This window comes from Stegostoma tigrinum, chromosome 33, assembly GCF_030684315.1.
Source record: "Stegostoma tigrinum isolate sSteTig4 chromosome 33, sSteTig4.hap1, whole genome shotgun sequence".
Lineage (NCBI taxonomy): Eukaryota > Metazoa > Chordata > Chondrichthyes > Orectolobiformes > Stegostomatidae > Stegostoma > Stegostoma tigrinum.
In genome coordinates, this window is record NC_081386.1 from 32,511,101 (window position 1) to 32,525,153 (window position 14,053).

General features: G+C 42.3%; 1 long non-coding RNA gene across 1 annotated transcript in view; it reads right to left on the reverse strand.

Moving 5' to 3' along the window:
- Positions 1-14,053, reverse strand: part of LOC132206185 (uncharacterized) — a 79,784-nt gene that overhangs the window by 16,526 nt on the left and 49,205 nt on the right. Inside the window, exon 2 of the long non-coding RNA XR_009442903.1 lies at positions 10,502-10,645. This is a non-coding gene — a long non-coding RNA (uncharacterized LOC132206185). The remainder of the gene's footprint in view (positions 1-10,501; positions 10,646-14,053) is intronic.

Consider the following 14,053-nt stretch of genomic DNA (forward strand, 5'->3'; position numbering starts at 1 on the left):
ATAATTTAATTTAAACTCTGGGAGCTTACAGCGAGAGAGTTAAAATCTGCTGCTGGTGTATCAAACACAATTCTCTGATTCTCCTTAAGGCAGCATGGAGGAAATAGTATTTATAAAGCAGCAATCCAGCCAAGAACAACATTCCAACAGCAGCATTCCCACTGCTGCTCACTGTGCAATTACACAGTGTCTTTCCATAAACAGAGAACTTCTGACAACAAATGAGTCCAGTTACAAATTATTACATTTAACCTTTTAACTGCTGCTGAGAGGCAAGGTGAGAATCTTATAGGAACCTCTAAAATGCAAAGCTAGAGAGGAAAAGACGGGAAGGATGTTCCCAATGACTGGAAGTGCAGAGCTAGACGTGACAGTTTAAGGAAGGAGGTTAGGTCATTTAGAGCTGAGATGAAGAGAATTTTTGTTCACCCAGAGAGTGGGGATCCCGTGGAATTCTCTGCCACAGAAAGTGGTTGAAGCCAAAATATTGAATGTTTTCAAGTAGAAGCTAGATATACTTCTTAAGGCTAAAGGGGTCATAGAGGATAAGGTGAGAAAGTGGGAACAGGGCTTATGTTGGATGAGCACCAACCATCGTATTTGAAGAGTAGAGTAGGTTCAATGAGCTGAATGGCCTATAACTGCTCTTATTTTCAGGTGAATGTGCAATTGTGGAGTTGAAACATGTTGGGGGTGGAGAGATGGGTCAGTGGGGTTGGGAGCAAGGGAAGAGGGGTGGCTTTCAGTGCCCTCCCTCATCTCTGCCCTGACCATCCTCAGGGTGAGGCAAATAGAGCTCCCCAACCTCTCCAACCCAGCAGGCAGGCAGTGGAAGAAGTGACCAGTGCTCTCGCCCACCATGAACTATCAATCACAACTGCGGATTCATGAGACTCTTAAGCGGTCATTGAAGGTCTCACTGAGGGGTGAGAATGGAAAAACTTCCCCCCTGCACAGAAACTGCCTTCCTGTGGCACCAGTAAGGCAAGGAAGATCTCCCTAGTATCCAAATTCCCCCTTATTTTCCTCTCCTACCACCTTCCCCAACACTGTTTTGGAGGAAATATTCTGCCCTGAGTCTGAGAAAAGATGAGCTCATTCCTCATTCCAGTGTTGAGCACACAATCTGGATTAATCATTCAGAGCCCACTCTCAGAGGTGATGCCTATTGGTTGAGACATTAATTGTAAGAGAAGCTTCCTAATGGCAAGTTCTTTCTTTCTCCAGTTCCCTCTTCCAACTCTCCCATTTTAGCAAGTGCCCATCAAACGTCCCAAGCAGATTATTGCAAAAGTGTTTTGAATAAAAGGCATGCTGCCTGATTTTTGCAAAGAACTTGAATATCTATATTGCCTTTCACATCCTCAGGACGTCCCAGAACTCTTCACAAGAAATGAAGTACTTTGGAAGTGTAGTCACTGTTGTAATGTGGGGTGCAGTTTCCACACAGCAAATTCCCACAGACAGTAATGACATAGTGGCCAAGTAATCTACTTTAATAATGTTAGTTGACGGATAAATGTTGATTAAGGCACTAGATTCTCTGCTGCTTTTCTAATTCACGCACAATATTTTACCTATAGCTGCAGGGAAAGATAGGGCTTTGAAACTTGGCATTCTTGCAGTTGTCCCGATGAGGGCAAGATGAAAAGCTTCAGCAACAAGTCCCTTGTTTCGTTAAGATGCATGGTGTGTACGACTGAGTTTCTGTTTAAAACATGATACCATTTGCCATCCTGCACCCTCTTTGGTCTATATACCACCTGACTGAAAAACTGCACTATGTTCTGAACTGTAGTACATTTCAGATGCATGTCCAGACACTTACAACATTGAAATAAAGTTCACAGAAGTTGTTGAAATGACTGAAAGAATTTTGCTGACTTTTTTACTTTAATTATTTTCTTTTTTTCACTTTTTTACAATAATTGTGGGTAATAAGGCTATAAAATTGCCAGACACAAGGAAAGGAATAGGCCATTCGGCCCCTCAAGCCTGCTCCACCATTCAATAGGAGCATGGCTGATCTGATAAATTAATTGTATAATAATAGCTTCATGAAGCAAAGAAAGAAACCAAACGCCCATCACATCTGTGATGGATTATTGAAAGCATTACTCAATGAATTCCACTCTCTTGCTCCAATATGCCCTGCAACATTTTTTTGCCCTTCGCGTATTTATCTAATTTTCTTTTGAAATTTATAATTAAATTTGTTTTCGCTGCCCTTTCAGCTCATGCATTCCAGACCATAGCAGTTCAAACGCAAAATAAATCCCATCTCCTTCTCTTCCTTTTGGCAATTATTTAAAATCTGTGTCTGCTGATTACTAACACTGCAGCTGCTTAAACCAGCAAAATCAATAAATCTAACAAGGTCACTTAAAACTACATGAGTACATACAGTATTTCTAAAGATACACTGCAGTTTGTGCCTCTAGTATCCTGTACGTAGCATGGGGGTTTTAATAAGATCCTTTAAAGTACTAATTCTTAGAGAACCAGGCCAACATTCTGCTCCCGTTGCTTCATCACTAGAGGTCAGTCACTCAACAGTAGGATCCTGTGTTTCGAGAACGCTGTTAAAATAGAGAGTGTCTAAAGGGAAAAAGATAAATAGAAACAGGAAAGGTCTCTAAACTGTGCCGAAAGAGATTCAGATGAAGCAGCCAAAAGTTGATTTGACAAGATTGACGTTGAATAGAATTTTTTTATTACAGGATGCAGCAAGAAGAGGAGAAGGTGGGTGGGCCAGTGGAAGGGACTTCCAGAGAGTAATGAGGTTGGAAAATCAGCTCCAGTGATTGGATGAAAGCCGATGGGATTGAGAAAAGAGTTGAATGGAAGAAAAATGTAGGAATGGAGGTGACTCTGGATTCATTGCACCCCTTCCATCAATAATCAGTCCTGAAATGACTGGTATTAAAAGTCTCATAGGAGCTCAACATGTTGTTTTTCCTCCTTTGTGTTCAGTGACTACCTCACTACCCCTGTCTTACGAGGTTAACACAGCGCACTATAAATACAGGCTGTTGTTGAATGTGTTAAAGAAATGGCCTCTTTATGTATGTTGATGGCTCTTTCTCCAATATCACAAAAGTCAGTAAAATACAATGTAAATTACTGGGGACCTTGCAGTTCCCCGTTATTTTCTTCTCAGCCAATCAAAATCTACTGGCCTATCAATCAGCAACTTCTTCTCCTGCAATATAAATTGTTCTACTGCCACTTTTTAAGCAATCTTTCATGTGTCCTGATAGGCGCAAAAGGAGAGTTTTGGCATCACATGTCTCTTATTGCAAGATTCAAGTTCAGAAAATAATTTATTGACAGAAAGGAAATGGAACATCCTAAAATATGATCAATAAAATAAAATTGCGAGCTGTTTCTTCTTTTCTAATTATAAGAAAGGGAATTTCAACAAAATATCTTTTCTCCAAGCATACACCAAGGAGCTAAATGACTTTGTTCTGACTGGTAAATCTTTCTTTGTTTATGAAAAAAGTAGCAGTCACGTCATCAGGACTCATTGTAAATATCAAGCCATTAAACTAAGGTTCCTCTTCAAAGAATCACAGAATGGTTACAGTGCAGAAGTGCAACATCATCTGCTTTGTTGATGTTCTGACCGAGAAATAAAAATTGACCAGCGGCATTGGGAGAAGTCGCTCACTTTTCTTTGAAATAGTGCCATTGAATCTTCCACATCCAACGCAGGAGAACTGGCAGTGCTTCAGTTTAATACCTTGTCCAAACAGCAGCACATCCAACGGTTCAGCATTTCCTTACTCACAATGAAGGGGCAGCCTGGACTTCTGTGGTCTAATTTGGGTGCTTACACAAAGCATTTCACTGTCAAACAGAATTTCCTCTGCTCAGCTCAAGTAATTTTCCATTAAACAAAAGGGGCTGCAGAAAATTTAATTAGTGGCTGGGCTGGAATTTCGGAAAACTCTGTGATCTTTTAAAAACAGCTTGCAGGATCTGGATACAGAAGTCTAGACCCCATTTCCATCTGTTCCAGTTTTTGCCAGAAGAGTTTGAAACCTAAATGACATAGGGTCATCTGATCCCTGATTTAAATCAGGTCCCAGTCAGACTCTTCTGAGACCCGTAACCTGCAGTAATGCATCACTAACCAGTCTGGTACTCAATCACGGCCTTGAATTGCACAAAGAAAGCCACAATTTGAAGTTTCTTTGTTTAAATTCTCCACCCTCTAAATGTGAAATAAACAAGCCGACGCAGTCAGTGAGAGTTTATATGAAAAAAATTCTCTGCCAGACTGCTTGATATCTTCTTGATTCATTCACAGGATGTCACTGGCTGGGCAGCATTTATTGCCCCCACCCCAATTGGCTCAGAGGGTAGTTAAGAGTCAACCACACTGCTGTAGGTCTCGAGTCGAGTATAGGGCAGAGCAGGTAAGGATGACAGATTTCCATCCATCAAGGACATTAGTGAACTAGATAGATTTTTAACAACAATCATTGACAGTAGTTACATGGTCACCATTTGACTAGTTTTAATTCACTTTTTTTATTGAATTGAGATGTTACCATATGTCGTGGTAGGAATTGAACCCATGCACTCAGAACTGTGGTGTGGGGGGTGGTGGGGTTCTGAATAGTGACATTATCACTGTGCTCCTCTGATTGACAGACCATATACTGTAGGTCAGAAAAAAAACCCATCTGTTCATGTAATATATTACACATCTTTGTTAACATACTAGTATAATGATATTATGAATTCTTGGCTGAGTATCAAAGGCCATAATTATCGAGATAGAAGGTTAAATATTTGATGCTTGGCTGGCAGTTTAAAGTGGTTATAGATTATTGATATTACTATCATTGGGGTCTGAATAGAAGTTTGTTTTTATTTCAAAAAACTAACCATTTGAGGGAGCATATAAGTTTTGAATGGGTTTTATGAATGGATATTTATTTGGCTATCAAGTGCGTGTTATATGGACTCCTGAGATCTTTCCAAGGAGGCACTGAGTGAGCAGTTATGGAGGTGGAATGGGGACATGAAGGAGCCTAAAGGTTGCAGGGGGAGCAAGTCAGCAAGAAATGGCCATGGTTGGAACAGGTGAGGTGAGCAGCTATGAGTGGTGAATTGTCCAAAGTCAAACAGTTCTGGGAAAAAGTACCAGAGAACCATGGTGGCTTTCTGAACATCTCACCTCAGCGTGCGGATGTCTACAACTTGTTTCCAGGGTCAACAGGCCTGACACTATCCCATAACTGGAAAATGGGTCCTTTAAAGCAAAGTGGGGTACATTGAGTTTCTAAATTTCCCGACTCAAGTTATCCACATCTGCAGTGAAAATCTGACCCATTAAAGAAACAAAGGTAGTTCTTTGGTGGAGATCAAATGTTGCAGGAAGAGTACAGAACCTGAGGTAATTTGACAGCTCTTAAAAGTAGCAGGCACCAGGATAATGGGCTAAATGTCCTCCTGTTACAAATTCTATAATATGGGGAAAAGGGGCCCTAACCCTCTGTATAGGATAGAGCTGTGGAGCTGGTAATGTTGCAGATGAAGGCGTGATCAGCATAATAATATAGATAACTCAGATGTGGAACGAACATGAGCAGAATGGAACATTCATCACTATCTGTTTAGCATGCCAAGCATTGTAAATTTAATGTGCCTCAAATTATTTTCTCAAAATGAGAATGCCGTAACTCTTTCAATGCTACTTAAAAAGAAACCTTTAATTGCAGCTTCATGAAGCACATTAAAAATTATTGCTACCAGCCAACATTAAAACGACCAGGGAACATCGGTCAAGTCAGTGTCTATTATCCTCCCAGTTCGACTGTGCTTTCATTAAGCAGAAATTTGGAAGACATTTCTTTTTGCGCTTTTGCACATTAAAATGAACCAAGCATTGAAAAAGTGATAGAAAGTGGGAAGCCTCCTTTAGGTTGCTGGCATGAGTAACAGCTGCTCTCTGACTAGCCACTGGCTGGTTGATGAGCTCAGTCAGTCCTCCTGATCACGAGGTGAAATTGTCTCATTATGTATCTCAACAAACATGAGAACACAATTGGCAAAGATGAACCTGCTGAATTGTCTGGTTAGCTGCACATTTCAACGAAGCTAGACCAATTCATTCAGCTGGTCTCTGCTGGTAAATGAACACCCTGATTGGAACAGAAGGCTATTCAACCCCTCCACCCTGTTCAACCATTCAATGGCTGATTGATCCTTTGACTTTATTCGCATGCAGCCCATATGCTTTGGAACAGTTAGCCAAGGAAAAAAACCCCATTCATATCAGTCTTGAGAGTACCAGCTAAAGTTCCAACAATGACAGAGGAGCATTTTACAGATTTCTGCAGTTTACTTGTGTGTTTGGGTCTAATGCTCTATGGTCTCCAAAGGTAATGCTGCTGGAAGATTTCTGCAAGAACTCTTTCACCTTAATCAATACATTTATAGATTTGATCAGAGCTCCCTTCCACTTCTCACTACTTATAATCATATGACTCTCATATCATCATCCTGTAAGAAGTCACATATCGTTCCTTTGGGAACATAAACTGGGAAGTAGAAATTGGACACAACGCATCTGGGTAGAAGCTACTAGAAAAGTTCTTTATCTTCAACATGAACATCTGTGGGATTTTTTAGGGTATATTTGAGCCCACGGACTAAGTGGAATTCTGTAGGTGTCTGGATGATGGTGAGATTTGGGACAGAATCAGGTGTTTAATTCTGACAAGCTCCACCTCGATGTCACGAGCATCTCACTCTACATTTTACACTCTTCCTGAGCCAGCAAGGCATGAGGCTTGCTAGTCAGAGGTGAGTTGCTAATTTAGGGGGATTAGTGTTTGTTAAATACCTGATCAACAGCTTAATTCACCCATTAATATTTAGCTACCTGCCTAACCAAATGCACTGAAGATACTTGAAGTCAAGAAATCTCAACATGGAAAGCAGAACAAGCACCTAGCGAATGCTGGTCAGTGCTTGGTCCAAAGGAATCTCCATGTGGGAAACCAGGCACCAATATCTCAGAGCACATTCCATGGGTATCAGCCATGCCACCCAATATCCATGGACATTGGCATCCAACATATGCCAGCCTCTGTGAACCTTCATGGTCCATCTCTGATCCAATTCCAGGCCACTCTGCCCTTCAATGCTGCCCCTTGGGTCACCTTGGTGGCTCTCATTGTAACGCTGCAGCAAGGACACTGTGTGCTCAGAGTCTGCACCAGGCTGTATTTCCGGGCCCTTCACTCACTGTCAGAGCCCCTCACTCACTCTGAGCCGACCCCGATGCCCACAGCATCCCTGCCTTACAGGGTCTTGGCTGCTTGTGCTTTGTCTCCTCAGCCAGAGCGACCAGGCTCATGTCACTTCAGTCTTGCTGCCCCGTTTAGTGTAGTCACAAAGCCAGGAAGCTTTTCATGGTTGTCAGCAAGCCTCTGTCAACACTGATTCTGAAGAAGAAGGGCTCTGAGGAAGAGTCATATCGCACTCAAAATTTTCACTTTGTTTCTCTCTCCACAGACACTGCCAGAGCTGTTGAGCTTCTTCAACATTCCCTCTGTTTGTTCCAGATTTCCAGCATTTGAAGTACTGTGAGTGAAAAATAATTCATGATTTTATGGTTTCCACCAGAATTGCATATAAATCTCATTCTGAAGCAAATGAGCTAAATCTTTCAAAATTTCATTCTAATTTTCCTTTGAGTAAATTGTGGGTGAGTTAAACTTTACTGTCCTTGAGCTAAATTGTCAGCCATTGTCTGTCTCCAAAGGTGATTTAGTGTCAACTCTGAATAAAATAGGGGCTTCAATGTCATATTTGAACTAACAATGTAAGATATTAAGAACTAGGAGCAGGAGTAGGCCATTCATCCCCTTGAGAGTATTCCACCATTTAATACCATCATGGCTGACCTCAACTCCACTTTCTGCCTCCTCTCCATAAGCCTGCAACCCATTATTGATTAAAAAATCTGTCTGTCTCCTCCTTAAATGTATTCAATGTCCCAGCATCTGCCACACTCTGGGGTAGTGAATTTCACAGGTTCACACCCCTGTAATGTGAAAACCACAATGTTTGGAGGGGTTTTGAGGAAACTGTTTTCACCCAGAGGGTGATGGGGGTCTTTAATACACTGCCTGGGAGGGGAGTGGAGGCAGGAAATCTCACATCCTTCAAAAAGTACTTGGATGAGCACAATGCAACAACTTTCAAGACCAAATGCGAAAAGTGGGAGCTGTATAGATTTATAGTGTTATCGATGCAGACTCAATGTGCCATAAGCCTCTTCTGTACTGTATGATTCCTTGAAAGAAGTCATGGTTCCTCATCTCTGTTTCAAACCTTCTACCCTTCATCCCAAAACTGTGACCTCCAGTGAGAATGCTCCATCATGGTAATAGCTATTTCCAATATCGTAAGTCACCAATATTTCTCTGGGTTAGTTCTGGTGAAAATAGCTTGAACCAATGAGACAGCTGCCCTGATCATGAGACCTTTTAAATGGAAATGATCTACAGATGGGTCCATTGTGTTTCGTCATTTCCATAAATGATTTGGATGAGAACATAGGAGGTATGGTTAGTAAGTTTTCAGAATACACAGAAACTGGTGTGTGATGGACAGTGAAGAAGGATGCCTCAGAGTTCTATGGGACCTTGATCAGATGGGCTAATGGGCTGAGGAGTGGTAGATGGAGTTTAGAACATAGAGCATAGCACAGTATAGACCAAGATGTTTTGCTGACCTATTATCCTACTAAGATCAATCTACCCTGCCTACACTACATTTTACAATCCTCCATGTGCCTATCCAAGAGTTTCTTAAGAGTGTCTAAAGTATCTGACTCCACCACCCACTGTCAGCAGTGCATTCCATATGCCCACCACTCTCTGTGTAAAGAACCTGTCTCTAACATCTCCCCATACCTTCCTCCAATCACCTTAAAATTATGCTCCCTCGTAATAGTCATTTCTGACCTGGGCAAAAGTCTCTGACTATCCACTCCATCTATGCCTCTCATCATCTTGTACACCTCTATCAAGTCACCTCTCATCCTCCTTTGCTCCAATGAACAAAGACCTAGCTCCTTCAACCTTACCTCATAAGACCTGCCCCCCCCCCCAGTCCAGGCAGCATTCTAAGTATTTAGAAAGTTTATCTAATTTAGATAATTTATTTAATTTAGATAAATGTAAGGTGTTGCATTTTGGAAAGGCAAATCAGGGCAGGACCTATGTACTTAATGATAAGGTCCTCAGGAGTGTTGCTGAACAAAGAAAGCTTGGAGTGCACGTTCATAGTTCCTTAAAAGTGGAGTCACAGGTAGACAGGACAATGAAGAATGTGTTTGGTATGTTTGCCTTGATTGGTCAGTGCTTTGAGTATAGGAGTTGGGAGGTCATGTTGCAGCTGTACAGGGCATTGGGTAGGTTGCTTTTGGAATACTGCGTGCAGTTCTGTTCTCCCTGCTAAAGGAAGGATGTTGTGAAACTCGAAAGGTTTCAGACAAGATTGACAAGGACATTTCCAGGTTTGGAGGGTTGGAGCTATAAGGTGAGGCTGAATAGACTGGAGCTATTTTCCCTGGAGCGTTGGAGGCTGAAACCTAACCTTTATAGAGATTTATAAAAGCAGAAGGGTCATGGATATGGTGAATAGCCAATGTCTTGTCTCCAGGGTGAGCAAGTCCAAACCTAGAGGGCATGGGTTTAAGTTGAGAGTGGAAAGATTTAAAAGGATGCCAAGGGGCAACTTTTTCACACAGAGGGTGGTGACTGTATGGAATGAGCTGCCTGAGGAAGTGGTGGAGGTATGTATAACATTTAAAAGGTATCTGGATAGGTATATGAATAGGAAGGCTTTTGGGAAATATGGGCCAAATGCTGGTAAATGAAATAAGATTAATTTAGGATAACAAAGTGTGAAGCTGGATGAACACAGCAGGCCAAGCAGCATCTTAGGAGCACAAAAGCTGATGTTTCGGGCCTAGACCCTTCATCAGAGTAATTTAGGATATCTGGTGGCCATGGATGAATTGGACCAAAGGGTCTATTTCTGTGCTGCACATCTCTAAAATTTTGAGATGGTTCTCAACGATTTCCAAGTGAAAGGTCTGTGGCTAGCTCATTCACCAACTTGTGGGCTTGTCTGAGGAAGAAACATTCTTGATAATCATGTCTTGGAAATCTTTATGGGTTACTCTCCTGTGTCTCGTCAATGCTGGAGGGTACCAGGTATTTACTTCTGTCACAAACACAGAATATGTTGGAGAAACTCAGCGGGTCTGGCAGCATCTCAGGAGTGAGAGAAACACAATTAACATTTTGAGTCCAGTATGACTATTCTTGGGAACTGAGAGGTGTTGGAAATTAATTCCTTTTTACACTCTAGACAGAGGCAGAGGAGGAGCAAGAAGGCATTGTTTCTGTCAATTCCCACCAATCGATTCCATACTTTGTAAAACCTTATCTGCCTATTTTTCTACCTGTTTTGATGTAGTAATTCCCGTTGTAAATCTTTGATCAAGGATGTGACACTGCTGTATTTCCCAGGTCGATTCATGTTCACTCGACAAAGAATGATCCCCTGCGTCAGGTGCTGGTGTGTCAGTTGTACTGCAATGCAGGAGCTGGAAAATATGTAACATTTTTATGTTACAGGAACATCTTTTCACTCCCAACCGATCACTCAAAGTAAAGTTTATTTAGAATTTAATTATGTTGACAAGAAAAGGGCATTAAATTCAAACAAGGAGGTAGTGGGAATGGGTGGGAAGACATTTGAATGATCTGTACAAAACTCTAGCTGCAGGCAGATGCTGTAATTGGTCCCCCTTGTACTGTCTGTTATTCCTTACAGATTTCTCTGCAATTTCAAGCAAGTAACTGGTGGAATTCTGACCAAGTTTTGAAATTAATATGTGCAGGCAATGTTCCAAAGCTCTGTGTGATGGGGCACAGGAGGGAATTGTCATTTACTTTGTTACTAACACCAGGCATCAAGTCGCTGTTTGATGTTGTTGGAACACAGGTGTTTGAGCTAGTAAGAGGAACGATGCAGTCCAAGGCTCGTAACAAGGATCAATGGTGAATTTACTATACAAAGGAAGGGAAAATTAAAACCAACAGAAAAAAAACCTTACATTCAAACAGTGCCTTCCCCACTCTCAGAACATTTCACAGCAATTGTCACAGTTGTTACGGCCCTACCTGATGGTTGTTAGCTCAGATGACTGGATGGCTGGTTTGCAAGGCTGAATGAGGCCAACAGCATAGATCCCATTCCCTCACTGGTTGAAGTTAACATGTAGGGCTCTCTTTCTCAACCTCACCTGTCACCTATGGTGACCCTCAGGTTAAACCACCACCGGTTGTGTCTCTAATGACAGATTAGGGGTATGGTACCTTTATCTACCCTTTTAATCATGGACAAATCATATCCCAGACTGAAACTTGGTTTGATAAGTTTTATTTTTGCAAATTGGCTGCCATAGTGATCAGTTGCTGAACATACTCAAGAGGCTGCCAATGTACGTGCAACTAAAAAGATTCACACAACCAAAATGAAAAGAAAGCTGTTTATATGCGATAATTTGGCAATATCTTATCATAAACAGCAAAAGGATTCAGCCTTTATCCCAGCAACATCCTTCACAGATACTCAAACCCATGCAGTGTCACTTGTGTCTTCATTTTTTTAACTTCTTATTCAACTAATGAGGTTGCAAGTATTTCCTTTCAGTGACATTTTGCACATTCACACCAGATCAAATTCTCTCTATCACTATCACTCCCCAAAATACATGGGCTACCTCTTGGGTTTTTTTTTCCATACTTATCTCTAAGATAAGCCGAGGATTTTAACAGCCCTGTCAATTTGGGCAGCTAAAACAGTTTAAGACTTCTTTCTGGCTCTAATAGCTGCCAAAAGGAAGGTGCTAGCATGGATCTTTTCTGTTTAAACTGGACTTTCTCATCTGTCCCTCTCTGGATAATAAACGTAGTGAACATTTGAGCAATTATCTCATCAGGAAATTTGTGACTTGGCTTAATTCACATGATTTCTTGGAAATATTGTTTTAAACCATCTTCTGTATCTATCTGAGACAGCAAATGCAGCCTGAGTTTAGATTAGAATCCCTACAATGTGGAAACAGGTCCTTTGGCCCAACAAGTCCACACCGCCCCCTTTGCAGCATCTCACCCAGACCCATCCCCCTATAACCCACACACCCCTGAACACTACAGACAATTTCCCATGGCCAATCCACCTAGCCTGCACATCTTTAGACTGTGAGAGGAAACTGGAGCACCTGGAGGAAACCCACGCAGACACGGGGAGAATGTGCAAACTCCACACAGACAGTCACCTGAGGCTGGAATCGAACCCGGGTCCCTGGTGCTGTGAGGCTGCAGTGCTAATCACTGAGCCACTGTGCCGCCCCAAGGAATTGGGGCTCAGTGGTTAGCACTGCAGCCTCACAGCACCAGGGACCCGGGTTCGATTCCAGCCTCAGGTGACTGTCTGTGTGGAGTTTGCACATTCTCCCCGTGTCTGCGTGGGTTTCCTCCCACAGTCCTAAGATGTGCAAGCTAGGTGGATCGGCCGTGCTAAACTCCCCGTAGTGTTCAGGGGTGTGCCTTCAAGATTTCATCTGAAGGATGGCACCTACCTCAGAGCTGCACTCAAGTGTCAGCCTTGAGTTCATGCTCAAGCCCCAGAGAGAGACTTAGGGTGAGGGTTAGGGTTAGAGTGGGACTTGAATTACAGTGAGGGCTAGGATTAAATTGGAACTTGGGTTAGAATCAGGGTCTGGAGTGGGCCTTGGGTTACATTGAGGGTTAGGATTAAATTGGAACTTGGGTTAGAATCAGGGTCTGGAGTGGGACTTGGGTTAGGGTGGGACTTGGGTTAGGATTAGAGTTAGACCAGTACATGGATCCATGGCCGTTTGGTTCAGTGGCAGGAATACTTTCCACTGAATTGTGGCTGAAACAGAGAAACTGTTCCAGCAGTGAACAGCCTCTTCAGGCCTTGAAAAGGTACACTCCACCTCTGCTGTTGGTGTCGCGGCTAGAGTGGTATGGCAGCATGGTTCTGATTTGCTAACAATGCACTGACAAAATGGCCTTGTAACACGGGCAGTGGTGCATGCAGACTTTGAAAGCAGATGAGGAGTCAAGAGAGAGAAGAGACATGATTGTGACAACTAGAATGAATGTACCAACTTGACAGCATTTTAATGGAAAACTTAGTCATGCCACTGTAAGATCCAGGGCCTGGAGGTGGGTCCACCCTGAGAAATGTGATATAGACCTCATTGTACAGGAGATACACTTTGCAAGTACTTTTTTTTGCTTCTTGTTTTCCAAATCTGAGAGCAGCTTACTTCCATTTTCCTCAACATGGCTAATGGCAGGTATGGGGACCCTGTTTCTTTGGCATAATCTCCCAAGCCCATGGCATTGCAACATTCTATTGATGGTGTAGACAGCAGAGTTTTATATTAGTTTAATTTTACAAGGTTCAGAGTCTGAGGGATGGTCAAGTCCGGGAATGGGGGTGTGCTGTGGTTGGTGGTAACGCTGCTGATAAGTTGAGGGAGTGTCAGACCTGCACAATATTATGGAAAAGGGGCAAACAGACTCGGTAATGGAGGGGATGAGAGATTGGCTCAGCTTGAGATTAGTAGGGATGCTGTGTGGATTGCCCACACAGTAAAGCCACAGTAAAGGCATTACTGAACTGTGTCAACATCCCATTAATTTGTCGCGTAAGAGTTTTTATTAGTCTGTATTGCATGGAGGTCATTTATCCCTTCAACAGACAGATCACAGTGGGGATTAATTCTCTCCTTTTCCCCTTGATTATCATCCAGTCTAGCTGTAAACCTGCTAAAGCTATTTGACACCATCAAATGCTGTAACTCTGATTCTGTAAAGGCGCAATAAGTCAGCTCACAGAATTAGACACAAGGGTTTTATAAACTCAAAAGCTGCCATTAAAAATATTGCCGTTGCAGTGAAATAGCTTTCAT